Source organism: Orcinus orca, chromosome 8, assembly GCF_937001465.1.
Source record: "Orcinus orca chromosome 8, mOrcOrc1.1, whole genome shotgun sequence".
NCBI lineage: Eukaryota > Metazoa > Chordata > Mammalia > Artiodactyla > Delphinidae > Orcinus > Orcinus orca.
In genome coordinates this window covers 47024161-47051838 of record NC_064566.1, presented here as the reverse complement: position 1 = coordinate 47051838, position 27678 = coordinate 47024161, and the positions used below count along the sequence as shown (strand labels likewise).

Here is a 27678-nt window from a genome sequence, read left to right as displayed (position 1 = left end):
GTGGAAGGCGCGCCCAGCCAGCATAGCTATGCACATACATTCCAGCTTGGAAAACCCCAGACCAAGCCTCTCTCTAGTCCCCTCACGGCTGATTTTCCCCTTGCTCCCCAGGGCTAGCAGCAGGCCTGGCTCCCTTCCCAGCAGCCCTGAGCCCTCCCAGGGCTCTATACTTGTGCTATCACTGGAAGGGGGGTGAGTGGCTGGAACATCATTACTCAGGGGATACATCTGGCCCACTAAGTTATGCCCCCAAATGAAGGGGGATCCCAGCACTAGGAGCGTCTGTCCTGCTCCATCTTCCGCCTGGCCTGGCTCCTAGAGAGGCTGAGCCTGCAGGGCTGTGGACCACATGGTAGCCGGTAATTCCATCACCAGTGGGACCGAGCACCTAGAGGATGCAGGGAGGATGCGGGGAGCAAAGCCACACGCTGCCCCAGGTCCCCCGCCTGGCATACAGCAAGTGCTCTGTAAGGCCTGAATACACTGCTTTAGGGTGCTGGACTCTGCTTCCTGGGTCCTGGGTTCTTTAAGAAGCCACATGGCTTCTGCCAGTGTCTGATGTCCACTGAGACACGGAACACCAGGCCCAGCCTGGCTGAGGAGGTCCCAGAGCATCTGGGGACCATGAGCTTTCTTCGCCTGGGAAGGCTGAGGTCCTGGGAGAAGTCTGACTCACCCCTCCCTTTTTTACCAAGCACCCACACTGTTTGCCCTCATTGGGCTAGTCCAGGAGACTTGAAAACACTCCTGGAAAGGTGAAGGGCCTTTAAGGGGGGCATCTATAATCTCCTTCTCCCAAATAGAGCAAGATGTTCCCCAGAGGGTCTGGGTTCTCCCTTCCTGTCCTGCCTCCCCAGCTCCCACCCAGCCTGCCTGTCGGCCCTGCAGACACCTCTTCCCTCCCTCCTTCCCCTGCCCGGCTCTGGGAGCTGAGCCTCGGGCCATGCACTTTCCATTAAGGAGATAGCATCCCTTTGCTGAAGTCCATTTGGGATCCATTTTAGTGTTATCTAAAAATCAAATCTACATGGTAATCCTTTTAATGTACTCCCGACTTTAGAAAAAAACAGCTTCGCGCTCCTTCAGGAAAGGTTTTAAAGCATTACCCAGTAATTACTACTCACTCATGAAAACACTGACATTTTACAATGGACGATGCTTGCCCCTGCCTGCGCGTCTGGGCTCACGCTCAGACGCAACACACGGGACCCAGCAAAATAAACCAGTTCACTCAGCCCATGTGTTCCCCCAAATCTCGGGGTGTGAGGGGGACGACATTTGCGAGGAGATGGGCCAGACTCCTACCCCGCCTCTCCCCTGGGCGGGCTGATGGTGGAAGGAGGCAGCCTCCCAGTCTGACTCATCCGGCTGCCAGACACTTACCCTCAGCTCTTTAATCTGGGGAAAAGCCAGACAGTCCCGGTGACCGGGAGGCACTGCCAGAGGTCATTCAGCTCTTCCCGCATCCTCGAGAGTGGTCTGCCAGGCCAGACCCAAGTCCTCAGCAACTCCTGCCCACCTATCCCAGGACAGCGTGTCCCTCAGATGGGACTTCTCTAAGGTGCCAAGGCCACCGGCTCCCGGTCCCACCCGTGCCTCCAGTTTGGACAGCACACTGAGCCCGGCTGTGCAGCACTTCCTCTGCTCACAGTGAGCTCCTCTGAGGCAGGTCCTCCTCCACAGAATGCCCACCCCATCCAGCCCCATGTCAGGTCGTGCCCTGTGGCTCTCCTGCTGGAAGCCACCGTGGCCACCACTGGGAACTCTACCTGGCACTCGAGGCCCCCTCCCACGTGCCAGCACCCCCTGCATGGCACTGCTGGCTCTGCTCCCTGTAGAATCCCAGGAATAATATCCCTTTCCACCCTGCAAATGGATCTCATTTGCTTCTGCCCTAGAGCCTTCCCTCCGCCATTGCTCCAGGAAGAAATGCCTTGTCCTGCCTGTCCCACTCTTCCCCAAAGGTCAGAGTCAGCAGTGGAGTTGAGGCTAAGAGCACAGACTTTGAACTCAGAGAACCTACTTTCCAATCTGGGAACTGTCCCAAGTAGCTGGAGGGCTTGGCACAAACCCCTTTACCTTTCCAACTGTCATCTGTGAAATGGGGCCATACTAGTCTCCTTCCACCAGACTATAGTGAGGGTAGAATAAGGTTCTGCAGAGGAAGCCACAGCACAGGGTCTGGCAGCCAGCTGGGACCAACAAACAGGAACTGGTATATTGTTAACATGCACCCTGGGATGCCTTTCTTGTTCTGACACTTGTTGTTTCGCTCTTTTAACTTTTTATCTTGACATTTCAAACTTCCAGATTTTGCAAGAATAGAAAGAATTCCTGTATACCCTTTACCCTGATTCTCTAAATACGAACATGTTGCCATACTTGCTTTATCCTTCTCTGTTTATCTATCCATCTACCTCCCTCCCTCCCTCCCTCCCTCCCTCCCTTCCTATAATTCTTTTCCTGACTCATCTGAGAGTTGGTTTCAGACATGAAGCCCCTATACCCATATATACTTTGGTTTGATTTCCTGAGAGCAAGGACATTCTCTCACGGAACTCCAGTACAATGATCCAAACCAGGAAATTATCATTGATCTAATACTATTATCTATCCATTCAGATTTAATCAGTTCCCCCAATATCTTTTATAGCAAAATAAAAGTCTGGATCACGCATTTCGTTCAGCTGTCAAGTTCAGTCTACTTAAATCTGGAAGAATTCCTAAGCCTTTCTTTGTGTTTCAAGACACTAGCATTTTTGAAGAGTACGGGCCAGTTATTATGGAGTTTCCTTCAGTTTGGGTTTATCTGACACCTTTGACTATATGACCTTAACTCCTCTGTACCTCTCTGTTATAAAATGAATATGAGAATAGCCCTCATAGAGTTTCCATGAGGGATCCAGGAGCTAATACGTGTGAAGTGCTCAGGACTAACCGAACCTGGCGGTCAAAAGTTAGCTCTGATTGGTGTCACCCCATTCAGCACATGGGGAAGGATGACCTTAGTCACAGCTCCATCTCAGGCTGCTACAACAGTGATGGGCACAGTTGGAGGCTATTACCCGATTTGAATGTGCAACCATGGTTCAAGTCACGCAGGCACTGGTTAGAGTCCAGCCTTACCCAAAGGATAGTCTAGTGGCCACTGCAAATGTGTGCGGGAGGTCAGCCCCATCTGTCCCACAGGCTGCTTCAGGGACAGTCAGAGGAGAAGGGGGCTGTGGCAGCTCAGGGGGCGACAGTTCAGGGCAGGTCCCTCTGTGTGCCCTGGGAGGCCTGGGGCACAGGCAGGTGTAGGCTTGGGATTTCTCATCGTCTCTCCACATGCCTCAGTACTGTTCCAAATCCATGCCCACACAGCAAAACACAGCTGCCCAGCACAGTGCTGGGGCTTCCTTTTCTCACACTGGGGGACAGGCAGGGAGCCTGGGCTGGACTCTTCTGGGGGCTAAGGGCATTCTGCAGGGAGATATCACTGACTGAACACTGAGCAGTGCTCAGCTCACAACTGCTTTATGAGACGGGTACCATGCAGGCCCCATTCCTGTCTACTGTTGACACGTTTTCCCCCCTGAGCCTGTCCTAGGCTCCGCTGCTGGTGTGGGGCACCTGCCCTCCTGCAGGCAGATAGAGCAGGGGGTCCATGGATCAGCTCCTGTCCGGCCTCCTGTGTGGAGCCCTGTTCTTGATCCTGGATAAATCACTGTGGCTCTCAAGGCCTGTCTGTCTCCCCAGCTGCACAGTGGGAATGATTCTAGCTTGTACTTCTAAGGATGTCCTCAGGCGTATGTAGGATAAGACCTTGCATTAAATGCACCTCTTTCATCACAGAAACCAGCAAATACCCTTCCAGATGAAACCTATTCCCATTTTAACAATGGGAAAACTAAGGCACAAGAAAGGTTGTGACTTGGCATGGGTCACACAGAATGAGACAGAGCTGGGATTTGAACCCTGGCAACCTGTCTTCAGGGTCCGAGTACTGGACTAAACTGCTCTGATGCCAGGTGGTGCGCTGCTTACCTTGAGATGCTAGTAGACCGGGGAGGAAGACATCACAGAGATTAGGAGACACAGAAGGTATGCACATGTAGGTCACACGTGCAAACATACACAGCCGCACACATACTTTCACACATACGTGTCATCACACACATGCGTACAAGGTCCACGAGAGGCGGGACTGTGTCTGCTTATTCTCCCCAGAACAGCTTTATTCCAGGCTCCAGCACAGCGCCAGCACACAGTAGGTGCTCAGTAAGTTGCATGAAAAGACAGACGCCTACATCCAAGGACACGCATGCGTGGGTGTCACGTAAAAATATACACACATACGCCTGAGCCGTCACATGCACACTTACGGCCTTTTAAAAAACTACCCTTCCAAAAAGTGGATCATAGCTATAAATCAAGCTCTGATTTGAACAAAACCCACGGATGAGAAGACTGGTGCTCTGTTTTTAATTCCACTTGCCCCAGGAAATGGAGGAGCACAAGCCCTGAGGTTTCGCCCACGTGGACCCAGGCAAAGCAGGGGAAATTATCCAGAAGTGATCAGTCCCACAATCGTCACACCCATGTCAGCTGCTGGAGGGGTAGGGTCTGGGTCCCTGCCACCTGCAAGGTGCTTGTACCCAGCGGGGGGCCCACACCCGGGCCTGGAACTGCAGAGTAGGATCCCAAACAGAGCCAGCCAGCGGCCCCTCCTCGGCCTCAATCCTGTTTAATAAGGAAATTTGAAAGTGTAATCTAATTTTGCAGAATCTCTTTAAATCTCGTTTTCTCAGAAGTAACTTCATTTCGCACGGACACATCCAGCCTCGTGCGAAGGCCTCCATTTCACACCAGTTTTATCTCCACAATTTCTCGTCTCACTGCACTCCTATCCCAGGGCCTTGCCACGCACCAGGCCAGGCCTGAACTAATAGCATTTCCTACTCATTTGGAATCAAAAGCCAACGAGAACAACTGTTGAAGCGCACGGCTACAGCCACCTAGAGCACGCTCATTACCGCCTCTGTGCACAGCCCCTCGCTGGTAGCTGCTCAGTGGATTTGATGAGGGAGGGAAGTGGGGTTCCTGTGGCCTCCAACTCCCCTAGGGGTTCGGGGGCTTGGCTCCCGGGATGGCGGTCAGCACGGCGGGGGGACGGGCCCCTTTGACTCTAGCAGTGCCCCTCAAGGGGCTCCGAGAGAAGAGGCAGGCGGGTACACACTGACGGTGGTCCCTGCAGACAAGATGGCCTCAGCTGGAATTCTGACTCCATCACTTCCCAGCTCTGCCTCAACATACTCACCTGCTAAATGAGAACAGACTACTTTAAAGGATTATTTGGAGGACTGAATTAGATAACGGACATGAAATACTTATAACGATGTGGGACACAGTAGCTTAAAAACAATCAACTAAGAACATTTATGCACATCTGCTGACCCCCCCAATTCTCTTCCTAGGTACGCGCCCAACAGAAATGAGAGCTTACATCCACCGAAAGAGATGTACGACGATGTTTGTAGCAGTTTTCGTCATAATAGCCCCAAACTGAAAACTACACAGATGTCCATCAACAGTAAAATGGATAATAAACTATGCTATGGTCATGCAATAGAATAGTACACAGCAATGATAAAGAACGAATCACCAGTACACACCACAATGTGCATTAATCAGACAGTATAATGTGGAACAAGAGAAGCCAGACACAGAAAGGTAGATACTGTACCATTCTACTTATATGTAATTCCCAAACAGAAAACCGATCCATGGTGATCCATGTCAGAATAATGGGGTGTATCATCACCTGGCAGGAGGTGTGGGGAAGCCTGCTGAGGTCCTGGATATGTCCTTTATCTTGATCTGGGTGGTGTTTAAATGGGTGCATACGTAACAGAAAACGTCACTGAACTGAACATTTGAGACTTGTGCCTTCTACTGCATATATATGATACCTCAGCAACACCAAAAACCTAAGAAGGAGACCCCTCAGTCTCCGTCAAGACTTTATATGCCTCTTCATAAAACCCACCATTTACCCGCTGTTCACTACATCTGTTGTCTCAGTGAACCCTCATTTTAACCCTGAGGCACTAAATGATTACCGCACTCGGCAGAGGCCCAGGGAGGTTCAGGCCCTTACCCGAGGTCACACAGCTGACAGGTGGCAGGGGGAGGATTGGAGCCCTGGCCTGCCAGAATCCAGAGTTCCGTTTCTCACCCAGAACACACCCCGTGGCCTCCCTGAACAGCCCAGGTGAAGAAGGTTTGCTGGGGCAGCATCTGTGCAACCTGGACACAGGTGATGCTAGGGCGGCACTCGGGGGGGCAAGCTTAGAGCAGGGCCCGGACTAAGACCAGGAGGAATGACAGGCAGTGCACTGTCTCCAGGCTCTGGTGGGTCACAGGCTACTGCTTCTCACCTGTTGTTCCTTCAGAAGCTCCTGCTGCTGTAGGATCTTGAAAGGGCTTCTGGCAGGGCCAGAAAAGGGGACACAGACCAGAATCTAAGGACAAAGCACAGGGGCTGGGAGGGGAGCAGGAAGGCCATGCAGAGGCAGAGCAGAGATGTTTGCATCGCAGCCTTGACAGAGATGAAGAAGCCTCACTGGGGAGAGCTGGGCTGTGAGGGGAGAGCTGGTGGCTCCAGACCCAGAGCCACAGAGTCGGGGAGCCTCCGTCAACGGCCAGGGGCTCTGTGTGAATGAGGGGAGAGGGGAGGGTGTGGGGGGAGCTGGAGGTAAGAAATTTAAAGGGGGTCCAGCAAACGCTTGCGGTCTCTGAAGTGCCAAGTTCCTCCTGGTCTCCGCAGATCACCACAGTAGAGGCCGACGGAAAGCACTGTCCAGTCCCATCCCCAGACAACTGCGGCGTTTGACCACATGACAACACCTCGCACCGAATGCCTACTACGGGCCAAATGCTTTATACTCGCTAATGCTCTCTCTCACCATGACCCTGAGGTCAGGGAAATCACACAACCGGCCCAGGGGCATCCTGTGAGTGGCCAAGCAGGGCTTTGGACCCAGGCCACTGGCCAGGAAATGCCCCACCCCCTTCCTGCTCTCTCTAGAGGCAGCATCGTGTCATTTTTTTCCCTAAGCAATGGGGTAAGTGAACTTCTTCTTGGACCCAAACTGGGCCCTGCCAAAAGAAGGCAGCTCTGAAACACACCTTACAGGGACAAATCAGGGAAGGATGGGCCTCTGGTCCCCAGTATCCCCCCAGAGGACCCATTTCCTATGCAGCAGTCCGAAGCAGCAGGCATTTCTGCAGCAGGTTCTAGCAGAGACAAACATCCTGAGGAATGGTGGGTCCAGATGCCTAAGCCCACGGGGACCTTCCAGTGTGGAGAGATGGAGGGGCTGAGGAGTTTCCACACGTACCTCACGGGTCTTCCTTGCTGAGGGAAGCCGAACCCAGCACAGCCTGCTGTTGGGCAACGGCTTTAGGGGACCCAGTCGATAACTTGAAGGGGACCTGGACAATGTACCGAGAGACACGGGAGCAGCTGCAAACAGAATCTGAGGGGCGCTTTGAAACATCAGAAGCTGCATGTGCTCTTTGGAGTTTGTCACAGGGAATGACGCCTACGTTAACTGCATAGTTATCTGCGACGTGTGCTCCTCCGGCACGGGTGTAGGCCTTCTCTTCTCATCCTCAGGTTGTCTCTGTAAAGCCCCAGACACATCTAGAAAGCAACAGATCCAAAATAGGACTCTAGATCTCCTCCCCCAAAACCTGTACCCTTACCCAGGCTTCCCCTCACAGTCCTGACACCATCATCCAGCCGGGTGCTCAGGCCAGAAACTCAGAGTCATCTTCAGATCTTCCATCATCCTCATCCCCTCTTCCCTGCTTGGTCCCCACCCCGTCCCACCTGCTTCTCTCCATTTCCAGAGCCACCACTATCTCTCACTGCACTATCAGCTAAGCACCCCACCAGCTCCTTGTTTAGGATCTACAATCCAGCTTCAAATAGCAGCTGGAGAAATCTTTCAAAACAAAGTAGGTCAGGTCACTGCTCAGCTTGAAACCCTTCCTTATCTTCCAGTGGGCTGGGAATGCCATCCACACCCTTCATTAAGCCCAGGATATCCTTATGTGGTCTGGCCTCTGCCCCTCCACCCGCAATGTGCTTCAGCCACACTCCAGACCTCCCTTCTGCCTCAGGGCCTTTGCACCTGCTGTTCCCCTCTTCCTAGAACACCCTTCCTTGTCTCTTCATGTGCCTGGCTCCTTCTCATTTGGGGGCTTCAGCTTAAATACCATCTCAGAGAGGCCAGCCTTGATCTCTTTATTTCCTTATTTAAACGACTCCCTGGTCATTTCCTTCTCAGTTTTTTACCACAATCTGTAACTGTTTTACTTTTTTGTGATTTTACCTAAGAAAATGTTTAAGAATTTTATTATAAGAATGTAAGCCCCATGAAGGCCTATTTTGGGGGCTCTGTCTTGTTCACCACTGTGTCCCCAGGGTTGAACCCCATAGCGGTCACTTTTTAACCAGTTTTTTAATCAGTTCAGTTAATGAATGAAGAGACTGAACGGAATCCATCCAGATATTACTGGCAAGAGTCTGCTGGGCAGAGTGGGCTGACGCAGACGGGCAGGCTCCCCAGAGATGGGACCCTTAATCTGGCCTGGTGCTGCCCTGTGCCACACACCTGTAGCTACGCAGCTCTAAGAAACAAAGGCAGATTCAACTGTGGCAGTGCCTAGGTCCCGCCTGCCACTATCTGGAATCTGAATAGGCCCACCCCAGGGCTCCAGCTGAGAAATGACTGCTCCTGTGCAGATATAAACCCTCTACTCCTTAGATAAAGGGGCAGGAATCCTGTCCTTCAGCCCTGCAGACCCATGAGGAAGGAAGCCCCCCTCAGTGCCTCTCGTCATGCGTAAATACTACATCCCAACTCTCGGGTTGCAGTGGAGTCCTGGAGCTCAGGCATCTGTGTAACCTTGGCAGTTCAGGCTTTCCCTTTGTACCTGTGGCCAGGGCACCGCTCCTCCCTGGCACAGACCTAGCCCCTGCCACTCTCCACTTGAGGGTCCTTCTGGCTTAACGATGTAACCCACTCCCCGCCTAGTCTGAGCCTCTGAGGACCAGTAGGAGGAAAAAGCCCCTGAAGTTTGCTACAGAAAATCGCCAGGTCCCAAGTCTTTCTCTATCTGTAGCCTCCTCCAAGCCCCATCCCATCCTGGGCTGCTGGAGCTAGCCCCCAGAGCCCTAGGCAGGATGCTGCTTGGAGCTGCACAGCTATGGGAACTAGCGGGAGCGTCTGGAAGCTGCATTCCCCAGACAGCAACTCAACTGCTCCCTGGGCACCCGGAAAGCCCACGTCACCCATCTAATGAAACATGGCTCCCAAGGGGCCTGCCGTCTCCACAGAGGAGGAGGGCACCGACTCTCAGACGAGTCTCAATTTCACAGCAACAGAGACGCGAGCACCAATGCGCTGAACCAGAAAACGAGAGTCTGGCAGGAGCTGCAGACACACCATGAGCGCCAGGGGATCGGAGATTAGGGCCCTTCAAAATCAATTTTGAATTCAAACTTTTAAATGTGTTCTCTAGACACAAGGAGGGGACCCTCCAGGCAGGCTTGGTCTAGCCAGCTGCTGGGTCCTGCCTGCTTCTCAAAGCAGCCAGGGCCCATCTGCTAGCCACTGGGCTGCGTGAGGGAGGGGAGCATGAGGGAGCTGGGAGAAAGACCCCGGGAGCCGCAGGGACAGGAGCGCCTCTGGCTCTTGTGGACCCAGCACGACCTTGGGGTACTTGCCTGAGGTGCCGTCCTGGGGCTTCCTGTTGAGGCCTCGGGGGCTGCTCCCCCTTGCTTTGCAGACCCAGATGAAAAGAGCCGAAGGCAAGGCCCACGTGAGCTAGATCCCCATGCACCCCCAACCTGGCTGAGGAGGCTCATGGGCCCCCAGTGGATGAAGCTGTTAAGAACATGAGCTTTGGAGTCAGACAGGCAGGGATTTGTATCCCAGAGCAGCCATGGGCTCCTAGGGAGAAGGTATTGGTTCAGAAGTGAATTTCCCTTCGAGAAACCTGGTGGGAGAAAGCCTGCTGGGAGGGTCTTGGAGTGCAGGCCCTGGGAAGTGAGAGTGGTCTGAAGCCCCCAGTGCCAAGGGAGAGAAAGCAATCACAGGGTAGCCAGGCTGCTGGGAAGGCTGCTGTGGCCACAGGCTGCACGACCTGAGGCAGGGTATCTGTAGCCAGGGAGCTGACATGCTGCCTGTCATCTGTCAGACCATGTATGGCATACGCAGCACCATCCTGGGCCTGCCCTGTGAGGTGGCTGGGGACACACGGGGCAGCGGGCCTCAGCGGGAAGCTGAGCAGAACAGACTGCTCCAGCCAAACCTAGGAGGAGGGCCCAGGGCCCGCAGGAGGAGGGCCCTGGGGCGCCTGCAGGTAGAGGATGCTCCCAGCAGCCGCTGTTCCTGCCAGGGTTCCTGCTCAGCCACGCTGGTTCCCCTAAGCGCACGATCAGCCTACCGCTGACGCCTTCCCACCTCCGGGTGGGGAAGCTGGTCCACAACAAGCCTGTAGGACCTCAATGACTCCCAGCCCCTGCCCCTCAGTTCTCCAGACCCGAGGCTAAACCCCCAACTGTAAGCCACACGCCCGAGACAGAAACACGATCGACTGTGAACCACTCTTCCTCTGAGAGGCACCAGGAAGGTAGCCAAGGCCTTGGGCCTGCAGAGACCTCAAGGGGCTGCTTCTGGAATGAGCAGCCCTGGGAAAGAGCTGGGGTCACCAGACCACTTATGGGCGAGGAGGCAGGGACTCCTGAACCCCTCCCACCCCCTGGCTTGGGAGTGGGCTGCCAGCTCTGTAAGGAAATTACAACATGGGCCTGGGTAATGCTCTTTTAGTTACAGCGTAAACTGCGGCAATAAAGCGTACCTGGGGAATGTTTAGAGGAAGCACTAATGATTTCTTCCCCAGTGGTTAATAAATTCACTTCCAGATCAATTTGTTCGCGATAGAGCCCGGAGAGCGGAACCTGCGTGGCGGGCACAGCCAACTGTGTCTTTTTCAGTATAAATGATTTATTACGATGATTAGCGGCACATAAACAATTTAAAATACAACGCTAATTAGTTTGGGGAAGAAAGGAGGGGAAAAGCCACCCTGCCTCTCTCCCCATTATGTTCTACTTCCCTAAGTGTGTACTTTTTAATTAAATCCAAATGTCACAATAAATTTAAAGTGTTTTCTTACCATTTGGGTTAACTTAGGCAGTCAGGCAAGCCCCCCTCTCAGGCAGCTGTGGGCTAGGCTGGGGGTGAGGACTGCTGGTACCCGCAGGGCCTGTCTACAAACTCTCCTGGAGACGGGAGGTTTTTGTGAAACCCCTGGAAACCCCTCCTGGTTTCTGGCAGCCCCGGGCTGGAGAACACTGGCACAGCCCACTTTCTCTCACCTTCCCTCCCTAACACCGGCTCTGACCAGCCCAGAATCCAGCCGCTTCTCCTCAAAGGTCCCGCGGCACTCTGCACCCTCTTCCAGCCCTCCTCGGGTGTTCTATAACCTAACACCTTCTCCCTGCCCAGCATCGTGCTTGGCATTTCCTATACAACATCTTACCATGTTCCCCTTCCAGTGCTTTGAGTAATAATTACTGTTTCAATTTTGTGGATGGGGGGAAATTGAGGCTCAGAGAGGTGGAGCAATTTATCCAAAGTCACACAGGCAAAAGGGGACTTTTGCAAAGTCCTGACTCCTAGAGCACCATTCTGCCTCAGAGCCCACACCTTGCCACGTCTGGGCCCTGACTTCCCAGCACCCAGGATGGAGAATAGAATGTGATGGTTGCTCAGACAGGGATCTCCCTTGCATAATGCCCTGCTTTGCCCAGAGACACAGGTGAGACAGGAGTTCAGGCCAGGGACCTGAACTCTGATGAGTCTGGGTTCAAGTTCAGGTTCTGCCATTAACCCACAATGTAAACTCAGTCAAGTTCTTTAGCCTCTCTGAGCTTCAGCTTCCCCATCAGCAAAACTCGAGTAATAATACCCAAGTTGTGGGGCCAAAGAAGCAAAGCAGCTAAAACAAGCGGAAGGCTTTGCCATCCTTGACACGCTATGTAAGTAGTAATTACTAACAAAAGCCCTTGAGGCAAGCAGGGATCCGTAAGAATCCCATTTCACTGATCAGAAAACTGAAGCCAGCAGGGGAAAGGACTTACCCAAGGTTCCACTGACCCCTAGGAGCCCAGGGGACCAGGCTGCAGGCAACCTCCTTTCCCAAAGCTCAGACAGCCAAGGATGGTGTCTCTCCTACACACTCTTGTACTGTTTATTTAAAGTGAAAAACAAATATCCCTAAACATAGAATTACCATATGACTCAGCAATTCCACTCCTAAATATATACCCAAGAAAAATGAAAACATATGTCCACACAAAAACTTGTATGTGAATGTTCACAGCAGCATTATTCACAATAGCTAAAAAGGAGAAACAACTCAAATGCCCATAAACTGATGAATGAATAAAATGTAGTATATACATATAATGGAATATTATTGGGAAATGAAAAGAAATGAAGTACTGAGACACGCTACGACATGGGTGAACCTTGGAAACACTATGCTAGGGAAAAAGTCAGCCACAAAGACCACATCTTGTATGATTCCATTTATACGACATATCCAGAGAGACAGAAAGTAAATTAGTGGTTGCCAGGGAGGAGGGGAATGGGGAATGACTGCTAATGAACATGGAGTCTCTTTTTAGGGTGATGAAAATGTTCTTGAATTAGATAATGGTGATGGTCACACAACTCTAAATATACTAAAAACCACTGAAATGCACATTTTTAAAAGGTTAATTTGGTGGCATGCAAATTATTTTCAATAAAGTTGTTATAAAGAAAGGCAAGACAAACAAACAACAAAACAAATATTCCTTTGAGAACAGGAGAAACCAGTTCATAAAAAATTAAGTCCTGGGGTCAGGAGAGGGGTCCTGGGAGGTCCAGCAGCCAGCCCTCAAAGAGGCCGGGCCCTGGTCACCCTACCTCGCCCCAGCTACTTCATAGGGAAGGGCTCCAGAGCACCCCCTTGCTTCCCTCCCCAGTCCCTCCCAACCAGAAATCTGACTGTGCCCACTCTTCCAGCCCTGTTCCTAGGCAACTCAGACCCTACTGGATCCATCACTCTTCTCTGACCCATTCGCTTCCACTACTACACTCGTGTTTTGTCTTCTGAGATCTCTGTTGAAATTTCTGCATCCTCCGAGGCCTATGCCCCACCTGCAAACTGGGCACACTCTTGGGGAGGGTCCCTGTTTTAGACCCCAAGCCTGTCCTACATTGGGTACCACAAGTTACGGTACATGCAGTATGAATAGGGTCAGAGTGAGGTCCTCCAGGCCCCCAGCCGAGGTTCAGTAAAGAGTGCTATCCTCTCCCAGGGCCTGAGAGCCCCGCCCAAGACGGTGTGCAAGCTCAGATGCAGGCCACGTAGGCCAGGAAGGAAGGCAACAGGGCTGCCTTTGGGTCAAATGAAAACTGCTGGAGGGAGAGAGTTCAGTGCCCAGGCTAGGGCAGCACCCACTGTGGCTCATCTGAGAGGGTGACTCAAGATGAAGCATGTGGCCGGCAGAGGGAGTCAGGCCTACGCTGACTGGGTGGCAGGGTGCACCCAGCTGCCCGTGAATCTGGGGTCTGGACGGACGCTATTGGGGTTTCTCTCCTCTTGAGGGAAAGAATCCAAAGCCTTCATCCTGGAAGGGAAGGCAGAGCACCGGGGAATGTGGGCCATGGGGAGAAGAGTGTGGCCAGTGTGGAATGGGCTGGGTGGCTCTCTAGGCCCTGGGCAGCCAGGCAGGAGCAGCGCTGTACAAAGATGCCCCGAGGGACAGTTCACTGCAGAGGCAGGGCCTTAGACTCAGCTCCCCGCGGAAGTGCTCTTAGACACAGGTTCCGCTCTGCTCGGGCCAGTCCTACTCACATATATAATCAGGGGGAGGACTGTATTAGACACAGATAAGGGTAGAGAGACTTAGCTCTTTCCCAGAATCAGGAGCTTTCGTGGAAGCCCGTCTGAGAAAGGAAACCGGCCCGGAGCTGGGAAGGCCACGAAACATTTCACAGACACATCACATGAGATCACAGGAGTTCAGAAGTGGGTAGCTGGGCAGGTCTGGACTTGCCGTTTCCCTGCCCCGGTGTGCTCCCGCCTGCCTCAGGCCTACAGGCTTTGGCTCACTCCTTTGGAGTCTGGAAAGCCAGGATCTTGGTCCAGTCGCAGGGCAGCCACAGAAGAGGACGTGTAGGGGCCGCGGAAGCCTCCGGCCAAAGCTGGGCAGGGCCAGCAGGGGCCTCCGGGACAAGAGTGGGTGAGGACAGGCTTGCAGTCAGAGTCCACCTTCCCTGGGGCTCAACTCCAGAAACTCAGGCCCTGCTGCTGGTAGCTGAGACTCTCTAGCCAAGATCTTGACCACCAGGAGACCTCAGAGGAGCCCGCCACATTCCCAAGGCCACAGCTCTAGTCATGCCCTCCACCATTTCTTTCCCGGACTTCAACTGCCTCCTCTCTGACCATCTGGACCACCATCTGCATCCCCCCGCTGCTGCCCCAGGCCCAGACTGCAAGCTTGGAAGGAAGGAAACTGCTGGAAGGAAGGTGCGGGGGGCAGTCTGAGGCTGGAGGTCACACTACAGTGGTCACACTATAAAGCTCCAAAGGAAGAACACTTCCCTTCTACATCATGGCTGTTTTTTATTTTTATTTTCTGCCCCTAGTTTTATCCCCTCCAATTATTCTCCACAGAGTAGATGGAGTATAATAATATATTTGGTCTTTGTTCCAGGTTCCTTGGCACAGAGCTCCTAAAATCCTCGGAATTTTCTGAGTGATAGGAGTATCTTCTGTTATTCATAAGGAGTCCCTTTTGAGCACCTCTGAGTTTACGTTAATGAGGTGACTTAGGGTGAGGGCCCTAGGTAGCCTCAGGATGGGGCTGGTCACCAGAAAGACCAAACGATTAGAGGGTTAGAACTTTCTGCCTCACCCGCTCACTTCCAGGAAAGGCTGGGGAGTGGCCAGTGAAGAAGTTCTATACAAGATCTGATAAGGTCTGGGTTGGTGAACATGTCCACATGTACCCCAACTCCACAGGGACAGACGCTGCTGCCGTGCTCGGGACCCTTCCAGACCTCACCCTAGGTACCTCTTCCTCTACCTGTTCATCTCTATCCTTTATCATTTCCTTAGAGTAAACTGGTAAAAGTAAGGCAATGTTTCCCTGAGCTTTGTGAGCCATTCTAGGAAACTATCTCACCTGAGGAGGGGGTGAACCCCGATTTACCGTGTGTTGGTCAGAAGTACAGGTGACAACCTGGACTTGCGAATGGCCTCTGAAGTGGAAGCAGTCTGGTGGGACTGAGCCCTTAACCTGTCATCTCTAGGTAGACAGTGTCAGAACTGAGTTAAACTTGTAGGACACACAGTAGGTGACCATTGAGAATTGGAGAATAGCTTGGTGGTGTCGAAAAACATTCCAGAGCAGCCCAAATGATTTTAATAAAATGGAAATGTGCCCTCTCTCTGGGTTAAAGGAACTCTTATGATTCTCTCTGCTCTCCTCCCACCCTCCTTCACCTGTTAACTCATTCACTCACAGGTCACTCAACAAATATTTACTAAACATCTACTAAGGGCTAGCCCCTAACACCTATATGTTAATAAGAATTGTATCAACATTGATGATTTTTGATCAAGAAAGTAGTTCTTAGGGAGCTTCATTAAGTCAGTTCAATGCCTTGATCAACTTTCTATTCACTAGAGTTAAACCATTTCTTCCTCTTTCTCCATTTTCATTTTATTGAAATTATTTTCATTGGGATAAATTATTTTTAAGTGACTATTTGGTTTATGATCAACTTTGGGCTCAAATCAAATCTTACAAATGAGAACTTCCACTGTTGCTGAGACTTCTTTTGTAGTAATTATTTCTACCAGAAAATATTTCCTGAGCCAACTCCGGCAGATAAATTTTATCAGGAAGATTTGATTCCTCTGTCAATTTTTAGTCAATAACACATTTTGCCAGGTGCAGTCTTAGCTGCTGCCAGTTTTGCTCTGCGTTCATGATTTCAACCAACTTCCGTTTTTTCCTGGATCATTTTGTTCCTTTACATTTTCAGCAATACTAGGGAGATGTTATTTTCGTTATATAAGGCGTATTTTAGCACCGCTCTGATAAAGCATTCTGAGGATCAAAGAGTAGCGTGAACACATCCTCGGGGCAAAAAGGCAGGTCAAAACACCACACTCTGCACTTGGGCTGAGTACCGGGTCAGGACCTGGTGCCCGAGGTAGCCCTGCCCACTGCCCTCTGCTCCTCCGGAGCCCTAGCCCCTGCCAAGATGCCTGGCAGGCGGGAAACAGCTTCTGGCTGGGGTGAGAGAAGCCACCTGCAAGAGACAGCCTCTGACTGACAGGCAAAGAGATGGGGTTCAGCCCTGATGTCCCATCCCAGGTTGGATGCAGCCTCTGCTGGGCCCCAGACTTTTCTACTCAGAAAGTATCTCCGCTGAGATTTCAGCTGAGTATCTCAACGTCAGCTGAGAGAGGAAATAGATGCTTCTTGGTGCCTCCGTCCCCCCACCCCCCACCCATCCATAAAAGGAGATCATTGACCAGGGTCCTCTCAGGTCTGAGGCTGTGACTCGTTCACTGGCCTCCAGGCTTTGGGCCTACCCCGAGGGTCCCCTCTGCCTCCTAGTTGAGGCTCTGCCTGGGAGCAGCCAGGGATGGGGCCGTCCACCTGGATTCAAATATGGCAAGATCAAGTATAGAGGGCTGGAGGCCACAAATGCTCTCACCTGGGATCTCTACTCCTCCTGACCCCAGGAGACCAAAGAAAGACACAGAAACGTCAACGGGGTGGGTTCTGTCTCCTGGCCTTGGCCTCACCCCACCCGTTCCCCACCCGTGGTCATGTCTCCATGCACGCTACCACGAGGCATCAAGCGGCCAGCGGCCCTTGAAACATCAGTGGGAAAACGTAAACCCAGAGAGGAAAGGAGGTCTGCCCGGGGACGTGCTGGGACATTCCCAATGAACGGGAGCTGGTGGAGAGCCAGGCTGAGGATGCACAAGTTCTGGTCCCAGCCCGAAGGAGAGCCTCCTTCAGCCCTGTTCCCATGTGAGGAACTGCTGAAGTGGCCTTTGCCCAGACCACCTCAAAGACGCCGTCTCCACCCCGCCCGGCAACAGCCAGCGAGGGGTTGAGGCCCCCAGTCCAACAGCTGTGGGGAGGCTGGCTCAGGAAGGAAGCACCCTCACCTCCTCTGAGTCAGAAGAGAGGCCCTGGAGTCATGGACGGCCGCTTTGCAAGCTTGCCCTCTCTGGGCATAGCCTCCTCCTCTGCAAAATGGGGCTAGTGTTTGATCTCCAGCCTCCCAAAGGTGCTGTGAAGATGAAACGAAAGGCTTTGAGACATCTGTGGCCTTCCCTGGGGTGAGGTGATGTAGGAAACAGAGGTACCAGGCCTCCCGATACCTTGGGCACCTTGGGGCCTAAGATGCTGTTCCAGAGGCTGACCTCTCACAGTAGGCCAGTTCCTAAAATGGCCCTAATGATCCTCTGTTACACAGGGTCTTCATACCCTGTGTAGCCCCCACACACACACTTCCTTGAGTATGAGCTGGGCCTAGAGACTTGCTCCCAAGGAAGAAAATACAGCAAAACTGATGGAATGTCACATCTGTGATTACATGTGTCACATCTTATAAGAGACTGTGACTTCCTGCTTGCTAGCAGACACTCTCTCTTGATGGCTTTAGGAAGCAAGCTGTCCTAATGAGGAAGCCCACGAGGTATGGAACCGAGGGCAGCCTCTGATCAGCCGTCAGTGAGGAACGGAGGCCCTCAGTCCAGCAGCCCATGAGGAACGGAATCCCACCAACAACCACATGAGTGAGCGTGAAAGCTCACTCCCCCGGATGAACCTTCAGATGAGACCACAGCCCCGGCCAGCGCGTTGATCATCGTCTGTGAGAGACCCTGAGCAGAGGACCCAGCTGAGCTGTACCTGGACTCCTGACCCACAGATGCTGTGAGATTAAAAAATGGGTGTTGCTTTAAGCTGCTAAATTGTGAAATAATTTGTTACACAGCAAGAGATAACTAATACACCACCACAGTGGCATACACACACAGGACAGTAGGGGCCTTTCTTCAGGCCAGAGAGACAGAGCTTGTGGACAGATCTCTGCCCTACAACCCCTGCTGCTGTGAGCTTCCTTCTGGAGCCCCATCCTTGCTGTGTAGTGTTGTAAGGAGAGGACAGAGGACAGCAGGCTCCCTGCTCTCCACTGGGCAGACCAGGAAAGTGGGTGGAGCTGACCCACTTCCTCGCGGAGCCATCACCCTGGGTCCTCTCCAAAGAACAGTCCTGCCAGAGCTCTGAACCCCAGGCATGTCTGGAGCAGAGTAAACGTTCCAAAGCACACCCACATCTGCTTTCTCCCTTGCTCCTCTTAAAACCCTAGGAAGGGTAGGGAGACCGCACCAACCATCTCTAAGACCAACAAGAGATGTGCTGGGTGAAGGCTCAACAGACCTAAAAGCTGTTCGTGATCATACCCATCTTACCAGTAAGAATTACTATTCAGTTTACTACCTAGAATTATTCAGTGGCCGAGGCGGGATTTGAACCCAGGCTGTCTGACTCAAAGCCCGAGCCAGTTCCACTTGTTTTACAAACGGGAAAACTGAGAAACAGAGAGTTCAAGAATTCATGACGGCACCCACAGGCAGCCCCTCCACCCCAGCCCCAAATCCTTCCTGGACAATCTGTCACCAAGGGATCAGGAATTGGAGTTTTTAAAGATTCAGGGGAGAGGAAAGACAGGATGGAGCGGGTGCTCGTGGGAGCCATCGGAGCCCAGACCAGAGCTGCTCCCACTTACCCGAGAAGAACCGGCCTCCCTCCCCTTCTCTATCAAGTCATTGTGCCAACCAGCAAAGTTGAATTATTAAAACTCCCTTCTGGGGTACCACATGGATTTTTCTCCACTGAGACTCAGAGCAGAGGGGTGGCCGCTCCTACCACACAATATTAAAATGTCAGGGAGTTTAAGGCTTGCGTTGGTTGAGTCATAAGTTATCAGCACCCAGTGAGGGCCGACAGAATGCCTCCCTTAAATTATTAAGCGGAAAGCGTCAGACTGTAATATTTTGCTAAACCGAAGTACAGACACAAAGATGTCATTTCAATATTTGAAACCAGCAAGTTTAATTTAAAATAAGAGCAAACCAATAAGCTCAGAACATAGCGGCGTATGAGAGGAAAATTATACTGAGAGAGGAAAAAAAGTGGAAGGACTTAAGAAATTTATAAAAGTAATCTCCAAGTGGAAATTAGAAATCAAGGCCTAGAAACAGAATAACACAAAAGAAATATTACTGTCCACTTTCTAAATCAATATAACACTGCTCCACGCTGGAATTACCATGGTAACTCAAGTAAAAAGAATCAAGCAATTCTTATTATTTCAAAATAAAATCACAGCCTGAAGCCTGGGTTTTATTACAACCACTGATAGATCGCTGGCTTGTATTTATCTGAAATATTGCTTTTCAATCAGCTGGTTTATGAATGTACATGGGCCTCTCACCAGCCCACCTACTGCCCTGCTTTGAGGCAAGGGGCTAACCAATGAATTGATTCTCGCCTGGCTGCATCTGCATGTATGTCCAGGTTTCAATCAGCTCTGGGAACCACGGAGCTTCACGCCCCTTCTAACCGATGGGTGGCTTTGCAGGACAGAGGAAAAGCCAGAGAAGGCAGCGGGGACTGACCTCACTGTGGTCCCCCTCCAGGCTCGCCCATGGAGGAATGGGCCAGGGCTCTGATGTCAGCCCCCAACAAGTGCGCCAACAGCAAGCCTGCCAGCCACAACGGGGGAGCTGGGAGCCGGCAGAGCACAGAGGAGAGCAGATGGCCTGGGTGCCCAGCCCAGCCCTGGACTTGCGAGTTGTGAGACCTGCACACAGCACCACATCTCTACCTCTTCCCCTATCCACTCCCTTTGCAATGTGACTTTTCACCTCCTTCCTTCAAGGACAGAATCTGTTTCCCCATCCCTTGAACTTGGGCTGGGCTTGTGATTTATTTTGGCCAACAGAATGTAAAGTGGCAACATCCCAGAGCCAAGCCTAGGTCTCAAGAAGACATGCGTCCATTCTCTCTCCTGGACTTGCCTCCAGCCTGAGAACAATCTGGAAGAGCCTGCTGGATGATGAGGGACATAGTCTCGTTACCCCCAGCATCCAGTCTGATCAGCCATCTCCCAGGTATGAGTGAGTCTAGCCGAGACCCGAAAAACCGCTTAGCCAAGCCCAGCCTGCATCACCGACCCACAGGTTCGAAAGCTAAATAGATGCTTGTTGTTTTGAGCCTCTGAGTTTTGGGGTGGTTGGTTATGTAGCAATAACTAACTGATACACATGCACAGTACAATGCTCACTTTTAACTAAGGGTTCACTGAAACAAGAACTGTTGTGTAAAGACTTAGAGGCCGAAGCCAAAGAGACCATCCTGTAGCTGTGTAGAGAGCACTGTCACTTCATATAGGCATGAGGCCTCCAGGCCTATCAAGTGTGTACATGGACATTAGGTGTCAGTTAGGTGTTGCTCCCATTGTAGAGATGTGAAAACTGAGGCTCAGGAAGTTGTCTGAAGTCACACAGCAGTCAGCTGGGACTAGAAGCCAGGTCTCCTGACTCATGCTAGCAGGCTACACCTGAAGACAGTAGGCCATTCAAGTAAGCCCACTTAGGAAGGGGCAGGAGGCAGAGCTAGGGGCCCAATCTGACCCAGTAGGCCTGCAGTCTGGGGCATCTGCCTCGGCTACCTGGACCAGCCTGCTTACTCTTCTCTACCATCTGCTTTTAATTTGCCCCCAGTTATGTCAGCCACTGTAGGCTCCTGCCTTAGCCAGAACACAAAATAAACATACTCCAACCACTGAGAGATGAGCTTGTTACTAGCTTGGGTGGATGTGACTCTGAGCAGGACCTAGAATGGTCTGTAAGAGGCTTTGACCTACAGGAGTCTGTAGGCTCCTACGAGGCCAACCAAAGGGGAGAGGATGTGGCAAGGGGACAACGTGAGCAAGGGTATAGAGGCAAATGCCAGGTCTGCATGGGACACAAAACCAGAGCGGACATATTAGACCTGCCCAGCTCAGTGTGGCAGCAGGTCTCAGGCAGAATGCCAGCGTAGCAGAGACTGGGTCCTCTGAAAGGAGGTAGATGGGATGGGAGAAGGGTGGTGGCAGAACAGAAAGAGCTGGGTCCAGCGTCCCAGATGAATGCAATCCAGTGGTGTGCCGACAGATAGCTCACAACTGATTCTCTGGGGAAAAAACCCTTGATGTGTAGCGTTTGCCAGTTTCCGTGGTGTTCATACTTCCACCATGGCTGATGTCAAGCTACCCATGTGATATCACTGAACTCAGAGCTGGGAAGAGATGTGCAAAATCAGCTCTTGCAAGCCAGTGCAAGTTGACTCCCCTGGTGTAGTCCTATCTTGAGTACAGACCTACCAGGAAAACTCACTCTAGCAGCACCACGAAAAGTTCAGCCTGAGGGGGGAAGGATGCCCTGTGTGCCTCAGTGTCTTTCAACTCCAGGTAGGGCAGGCAGGCAGCAAGGGCTACAGGCCACATGCACCTCTGGGGCTTCTCCAGTCCGTGAAGGCTCAGGCCACGTTAGCAACCATCAACGCCCGCCAGGAGGATCTACATCTGAGGACGGAACCATGAGCCCTGAGCTGTCAGTAGGGCCGGGAGTAGGATGCCCAGACACATGGCCTTGGTCCAACTGACATTTCTCCTCATCGGAGATTTCTACCATTCAGCCTTATCATGTTTTGGGTACAGGCAGAGGGCACGGAAGCCGGGCATGGAACACTGAAAGATGCAGTAGCTCTGGGCTCTAACTCCCTACATAACCCTGGGCAACTCTCTTGCCCACTTTGAGCCCCAACCATGCCATATAAATGGAAGGGCTTGCAGAGAGCGATTTTAGAGCCTTCTTCCCATGGTGCCTCCCTCCTTGGAAATCTGGACAGTGGTGAGTAGTGAGTCTACCCTGCTTCCTGGACAGTGGCCACTGAGGGCCATTAGGGATAAACTAGAAGAAGGAAGGTTAGGACCCAGTGCCTGGCAGTGAGCAAGGCACTGAACTGGGCACAGGACTATTTCAGATCATACTGTGGCTGTGTAGAGAGCACTGTCACTTCACACACGCACGAGGCTTCCTGGTTTATCGAGGGTGTACGTGGACATTATCTCATTTAATCCTAATAACAATCGTGCCGGTTAGATGTGGTCATTCTCACTGTAGAGATGAGAAGGCATAGAGGCAAAGCAATCTCAACATTGGGTGGGCACAGGACACAGAACTACAGTGGATGTGCTGGACCCGCACAGTTTAGCACTACAGTAGCTAAACCAGTCCCAGTCCCATGGTACTTGCCACACTGGGGTACCCAGGTGCTTTTTTCTACTTTGTCCCCTAACTCCTTCCAAACTTCCTAATGTGTCTGATCGGGGTTCCTGGGAGGCCCTCTGGCCCCTGGAGATGGACCCCAACTACAGCTTTGGTCTCCTGGCTACATGCGGGCAGCTCTGCCCTGTGTCGATGCAGCTCTGGAGGGGGCCTGCGTCTGCTGAGAACCCCAACCTGGCTTGGGTCACTCCGCCATCAGCCTCTCGATCTCTGTCTTCTGCTCAGAAGGCCCAGCCAGGACTACCTCCCAGGTCCAGCAGCCTTGCCTGCCCCAGCAGCGCAGTTGCACTGAGGCTAAACCTTGTGTCTCCTTCGGCCACAGAAGGTCGGCCGCCAATGCTTGCTGGCAATCGTCCATCTGTTCCAAGGGGGAGAGACCGAAATAGACCTCCCCTTGGTCCTACTCTCAGATAGGGCCTGCTGAGTGGTTCCTTAAATGGAAGTGGGTGGGGCAGCCGCCCCATCTGACTCTGGGACCTGGAGTGGGGTAGGAAATCAATTCTCAGGAGGGATGAGAGGCAGGCCCCGGCTCTAGGAAAATGAACATTTCCATGTGCTAAAAGCATCATTGTGGGACGAGAGAGAGAGAGAGAGAGAGAGAGAGAGAGAGAGAGAGAGAGAGAGAGAGAGAGAGAGAGAGAGTGAGTGAGTTCCTATGGCCACAGAGGCCAAGTGAGTGGCCAGGCCAGCACTGAGCCCCGGCACGCAAAGGGTGAAGCTTTTAGGCGAGCAGCGGCCAGTGATCTCAGCTTCCCCCAGTCCTAATGCTCCCAAAAGGCTCTCTCCCACTCCCTGTAATTGGGCATCAGTAGTTAATGCAGTATTGACTGCATTACACGCTCCCGTGCCTCCCCTTGCTAATGCCAATTGCATCACCTTGTACAGTCACTGGCTTGCTTAGCCAATAGCCGTTAAAAGCAATCCAAATCATGAATCATATGGGAAACTTTTAGCAAGACACTGCCATCCGAGGAGACAATTTACAGTTGAGTTAATCTGGGTACATTAGCGAGACACGGATTCTGGACGACAGACCAATTTATGTTGTTTCCCTGTCCTCCCCCCCACCCCGACCCTTAGTGCTCTGCGTGGGCAGATGAATGGAAGAGCAGGGAACAGACAGAAGCACCTGCTTTTTTACCCCAGGCTCTGGGAGCGGGTTGGGGAGACCCATCTTCACAGGCTCCCTGCCTGGCTGAGTTGAGGCAGGAAGGGGACACGGCTGTACGTGCTGCTCAGGTTCTGTGATGACTTGCTTCCCTGTAGTGAGGAGGCGGCTGCAGCCCGGGCTGGCCTGGTAGGTGCAGATGGAGACCTTCCTCTTCTAGGCATACAGTGGGTGCCAGGCCTGGTCCCTACCCTGCCAACCTCACAAGGCCTTTACCAGCCCTCAGCAGGCAGCAGTGTCCACTGGGCTCTGCCGTCCTGCTGATGGGCTGGGATCTGTAGTGTGGAACAGCATCAGGGCCCACTCCCTGCCTTCCCCCCAGGGCTGTGGAGGGGTCCTGGCCACAGGAGAGGCCGCCAGTACCCTCTGTGGCCCAGAGCATGACGGGATATTCTGGGAGGTCCCGCTGGTCAGTACCCAAGCACAGCTGAGAGCCTGCCCTCGCGGATCAACTGAGTCAGCTGTGGACGCTGCACTCACAGTAGTCGCTAACAACTGAAGGTGCACTGTCTGGTCCTCCTCAGCCCAGCTCCAATACCTTTAGGTGTTTTTAACTTATTAAAAATGCCCTAGGAATTAGGTCTGATGTTTAGTTCCACAGCCTGCCTGCTGCTTCCTGTGGTCACCCCAGCCCTCCTGCTGGGCCTCTGCAGAGGCAGCTTACACCCAGACCTACCCTTCTGCAGCATGCATCTGGGGACACCCCTTGGGGGTGCCCTTGGCATCCTCCCCTGTCCCTCACAACCCAAGGCTCTCACAGTTCTTGGGGCTGCTCAGACCCTCTGCTGCCTGCCCCTGCTCAAGGGCCTTTTCTCCTACAGCGTGAGGGCTAATTTGACTCTCAGGACTCAGGGCTGTAACTCCCCTTGCTCCCCTGGGGCTGCAAACCTCCCCGGAGAGCCCACAGCCTGGTGCCAGCCCAAGAGCAGGTGCCAGGGGAAGAAGGGCTGTTTCTCCACGAAAGTTGGAGCTGGGCTTCCGTTGCTGACAGGCAGGCCCGACGGCATGTAGAAAGGCAGGACCCTGAGTTCCAGTAAAGTGGAGCTGCCTAGGCCAAGAGCAAGCATCCGAATGAAAGCAATTAATCTTAAAACCTGAAGTTTAACCGTTTGCAAAACAGATCTCTCCTCTCTGTGGTGGCCCTTCGCTGCTCGACCTAATGGATTACCTTATTAATAATGCACTGTGCTTAAAAGCAAAAAAAAAAAAAAAAATTTTTTCTGACGATTCAATACTTCAGAAAGTCTCTTAAACCCGTTGCTACGGCAAAGCGATTGATATTTTATTATCTTTCAGAAGTGCAACATGAAAGCCCTGCAGCCCAGCAGAGCAAGAGCTTTGGTCCTCAGCAGCTGGCGGACCTGACTTCAACCAGAGGAGCCCCGGCCTCTTCCGACAAGATGCTGTCAGGTGGAGAAAAGGCATTGGGGGTGGTTAATAGGAGCCTGAGTTCACGCTGCAGCCAGACAAAGGGTGCAGTCCGCAGCCCTGAGGAACACACCCCTTGGGGGCCCTGGGGACCAGTGCTGACTCCCAGCCCAGACGGCCACCTGCTGGGTGGGCGTAAGTGCAAGGAAGGATTTAGGCAGCAGGTGTGGGGGGAGGGTGAGTATATCCAGAGCCTTTCTCCCTCCCCCCAACTGAAGGTACCACCTTCAAGGTTTCCTGGAACCAGGAGATGCTAGACTCACTCCAGTGGGGAGTGGAGGGTGGATTTTATGAGCAGAAAGGTTGCTTTTGGAAGACAGCTCTAGGCTGAGCAGGACAAGGAGCAAATGGCTCCTCAGGGCCTAAGCCAGCCTTCTTCCTTGTGCTGTGATGTGTCCCAGAGCTCAGTGGCAGCAACAGTACAGAGCACCATATGGTTTAGACTGGACAGGGTGGGGGACTTGTGGGGCAGCGCGAGCTCTCCTCCACAGGTCTGGTGAAGACTAGGGAAAATACATATGCCCAGGGTGTAGGCAGGAGATGGGCTAAAATGATCTCCAGAGAGCCATTCCCATTCAGGGCTCATCTGGAAACCTTTAGTATCACAAAGCCCGGGGCACTCTGGGTGCCTGCACAGAGTGCAAGACCCGAGGTGGTGGTGGTGGCGTCGTCTTATTGGCGGGAGACCAGTCTCCCTGCCTGCGGCCGCCCATGTATAGGGCCTGGGTCTTCTGGGTTTCTGGCTTGGGCCTGGGGAGCCAAGCATGCTAAACAATCTCTGCTAAAGACATACCCTGATTTCCACATGCTCCCCAGGGTGGGAGTTCCTCCAAACACCACGGAAGGACCCTCTGCCCTGGCTCCTCATTCTACCAAGAGGGAAAGTGAAGAGATGGGCATGACTGGTCCGAGATTACACAGGGAGTTAGTGGAGAAAGGAGCTAAATCAAGGTCTCCTCCCTCCTTATCTGGCCTGACCCCAGACCCCTTCTTCTCTTTTTCAATCTGTACACAACTGCACCAGCCCAGCCCTCTGATGGCCCACATGGGGCTCCAGGGGAGGGGTCCATGAAGAGAGAAAAGCATAAGGAGATGAATGTCACACCCCAGCCAGACCCTGGACAATGGATTCTTTTGGCCAGAGCATTTAGTTCCCCCTCCCTCTCTTTCCACACTCACACTGAGAAATGGCCTTGAGGGCCACAGAGCTCCCGCACATGCCACCCCCAGGCCAGATATTTTAAATGTCCCTCCCTGCTGGAGGTCTCAGAAGGTGGGAGGGGAGGCTAGGGGCATCAGCACATGATGGCAGCAAAGTGAACATCCTGTGTGACCTTAAGTCACTTAACTTCAGATTTTCACCAAGTGACCACGTCAGTAACACCACTGACCTGGAGAGCAAGAGGGCACAGACCTCTACTACTCACTAGCGGAGGTCAGAAGATGTCACTCTAAGAGGATTTCCGCTGACTCACGGAAAACCCACCTTCTCAGTTCCTTACCAGTAGAACCCAGGTGATGGCGTGGATGCTAACAATTACATTCACATCTCCCTCCCGACAACACTAACAAACTTAACAAACCAGGTAACCCTCCCCTACAGGGCAGGAGGGCCTGGGACAGCCAGGGGATGGCCACTCTTGACCCTGAGGGCTGCCCTTGGGTCACAGGGCACTCCTGGTTTTACCCTCAAGGGGACTGGGTTCTCCAACCTCTCCTGCACATACCAGGACAATTACTGCAGGGCACTCCCAGTCAGGAAGGCTTTGGGGTGTGTGGGACCACCATGGGTCCCTCTGTTCTGACCTCTCGGGCGCAGCGAGGCTCTTGACCAGGGCACATCCATGCCGCTCCTGCACTCGTGCTACTGGCCAGGAGCGGGACACTTTCTTCCTCTGGGCCAAACTCCTGCCTCCGATTTCAAGAGACAGTGAGAATCACACTGGGAGACAGTGGGAATCACTGGAGGCAACCCTTTTTCTCACCAAGCTTTCGGGCAGCTGTCTCCCCGAGGGTCCGGCCGGCCTTTCCCCTCGCCTGCCGGGCACCCGGCGGCCACCGTCTTTCCGCGCGCCCGCTCGCCGCAAGCTCTGGAGTCCGATTTCCCGAAGCCACTGATTTGCTCGGCGCTCAGCGCCTCTCGGGTTACGCGGGCGGCGCGAGGCTGATGGCTGCGGTGAGAAGAGCAGCCGCAAAGACGAAAACGCTCTACGTGAAACCACTGCTGCGCCGAGATCGGAGGGCAGCCGGAGCCTCCACGCGGCCCCGCAGAGCATCGCACGGCCGGCGCACAGCTCGCCCTCCCGCGGTTCGGTCCGGCCTGTCCCGGCCCCGGGGCCGCGCAGCCCGGGGCTCCCTCATCTCCCCACGCCAGTCCCACTCGGTCCTCCCCCCGCCCCAGGCTCCAGCCCCAGCGCCCTGCGGACCGCCCGCCCAGCAAGCCCGGCACAGCCCGGTGTGTGGGCGCCGGTGTCCTGGCGTGTGTGTTCCCGCGCGCCGCGGCGGAGGGCGCGGGTGTGCGGGGAGTCGGGACCCCCGCC

General features: G+C 53.1%; 1 protein-coding gene and 1 long non-coding RNA gene across 6 annotated transcripts in view; both read right to left on the bottom strand.

Annotated features, from left to right (window-relative positions):
* Positions 1-27678, bottom strand: part of LMO1 (LIM domain only 1) — a 121491-nt gene that overhangs the window by 7667 nt on the left and 86146 nt on the right. The window lies entirely within an intron of this gene.
* LOC117196377 (uncharacterized) lies at positions 4451-27117 on the bottom strand. Its single transcript, XR_004476532.2, has 3 exons — positions 26866-27117; positions 25932-26007; positions 4451-25113 (listed from the first exon to the last, which is right to left on the bottom strand). It is a non-coding gene; the product is annotated as an uncharacterized LOC117196377 (long non-coding RNA).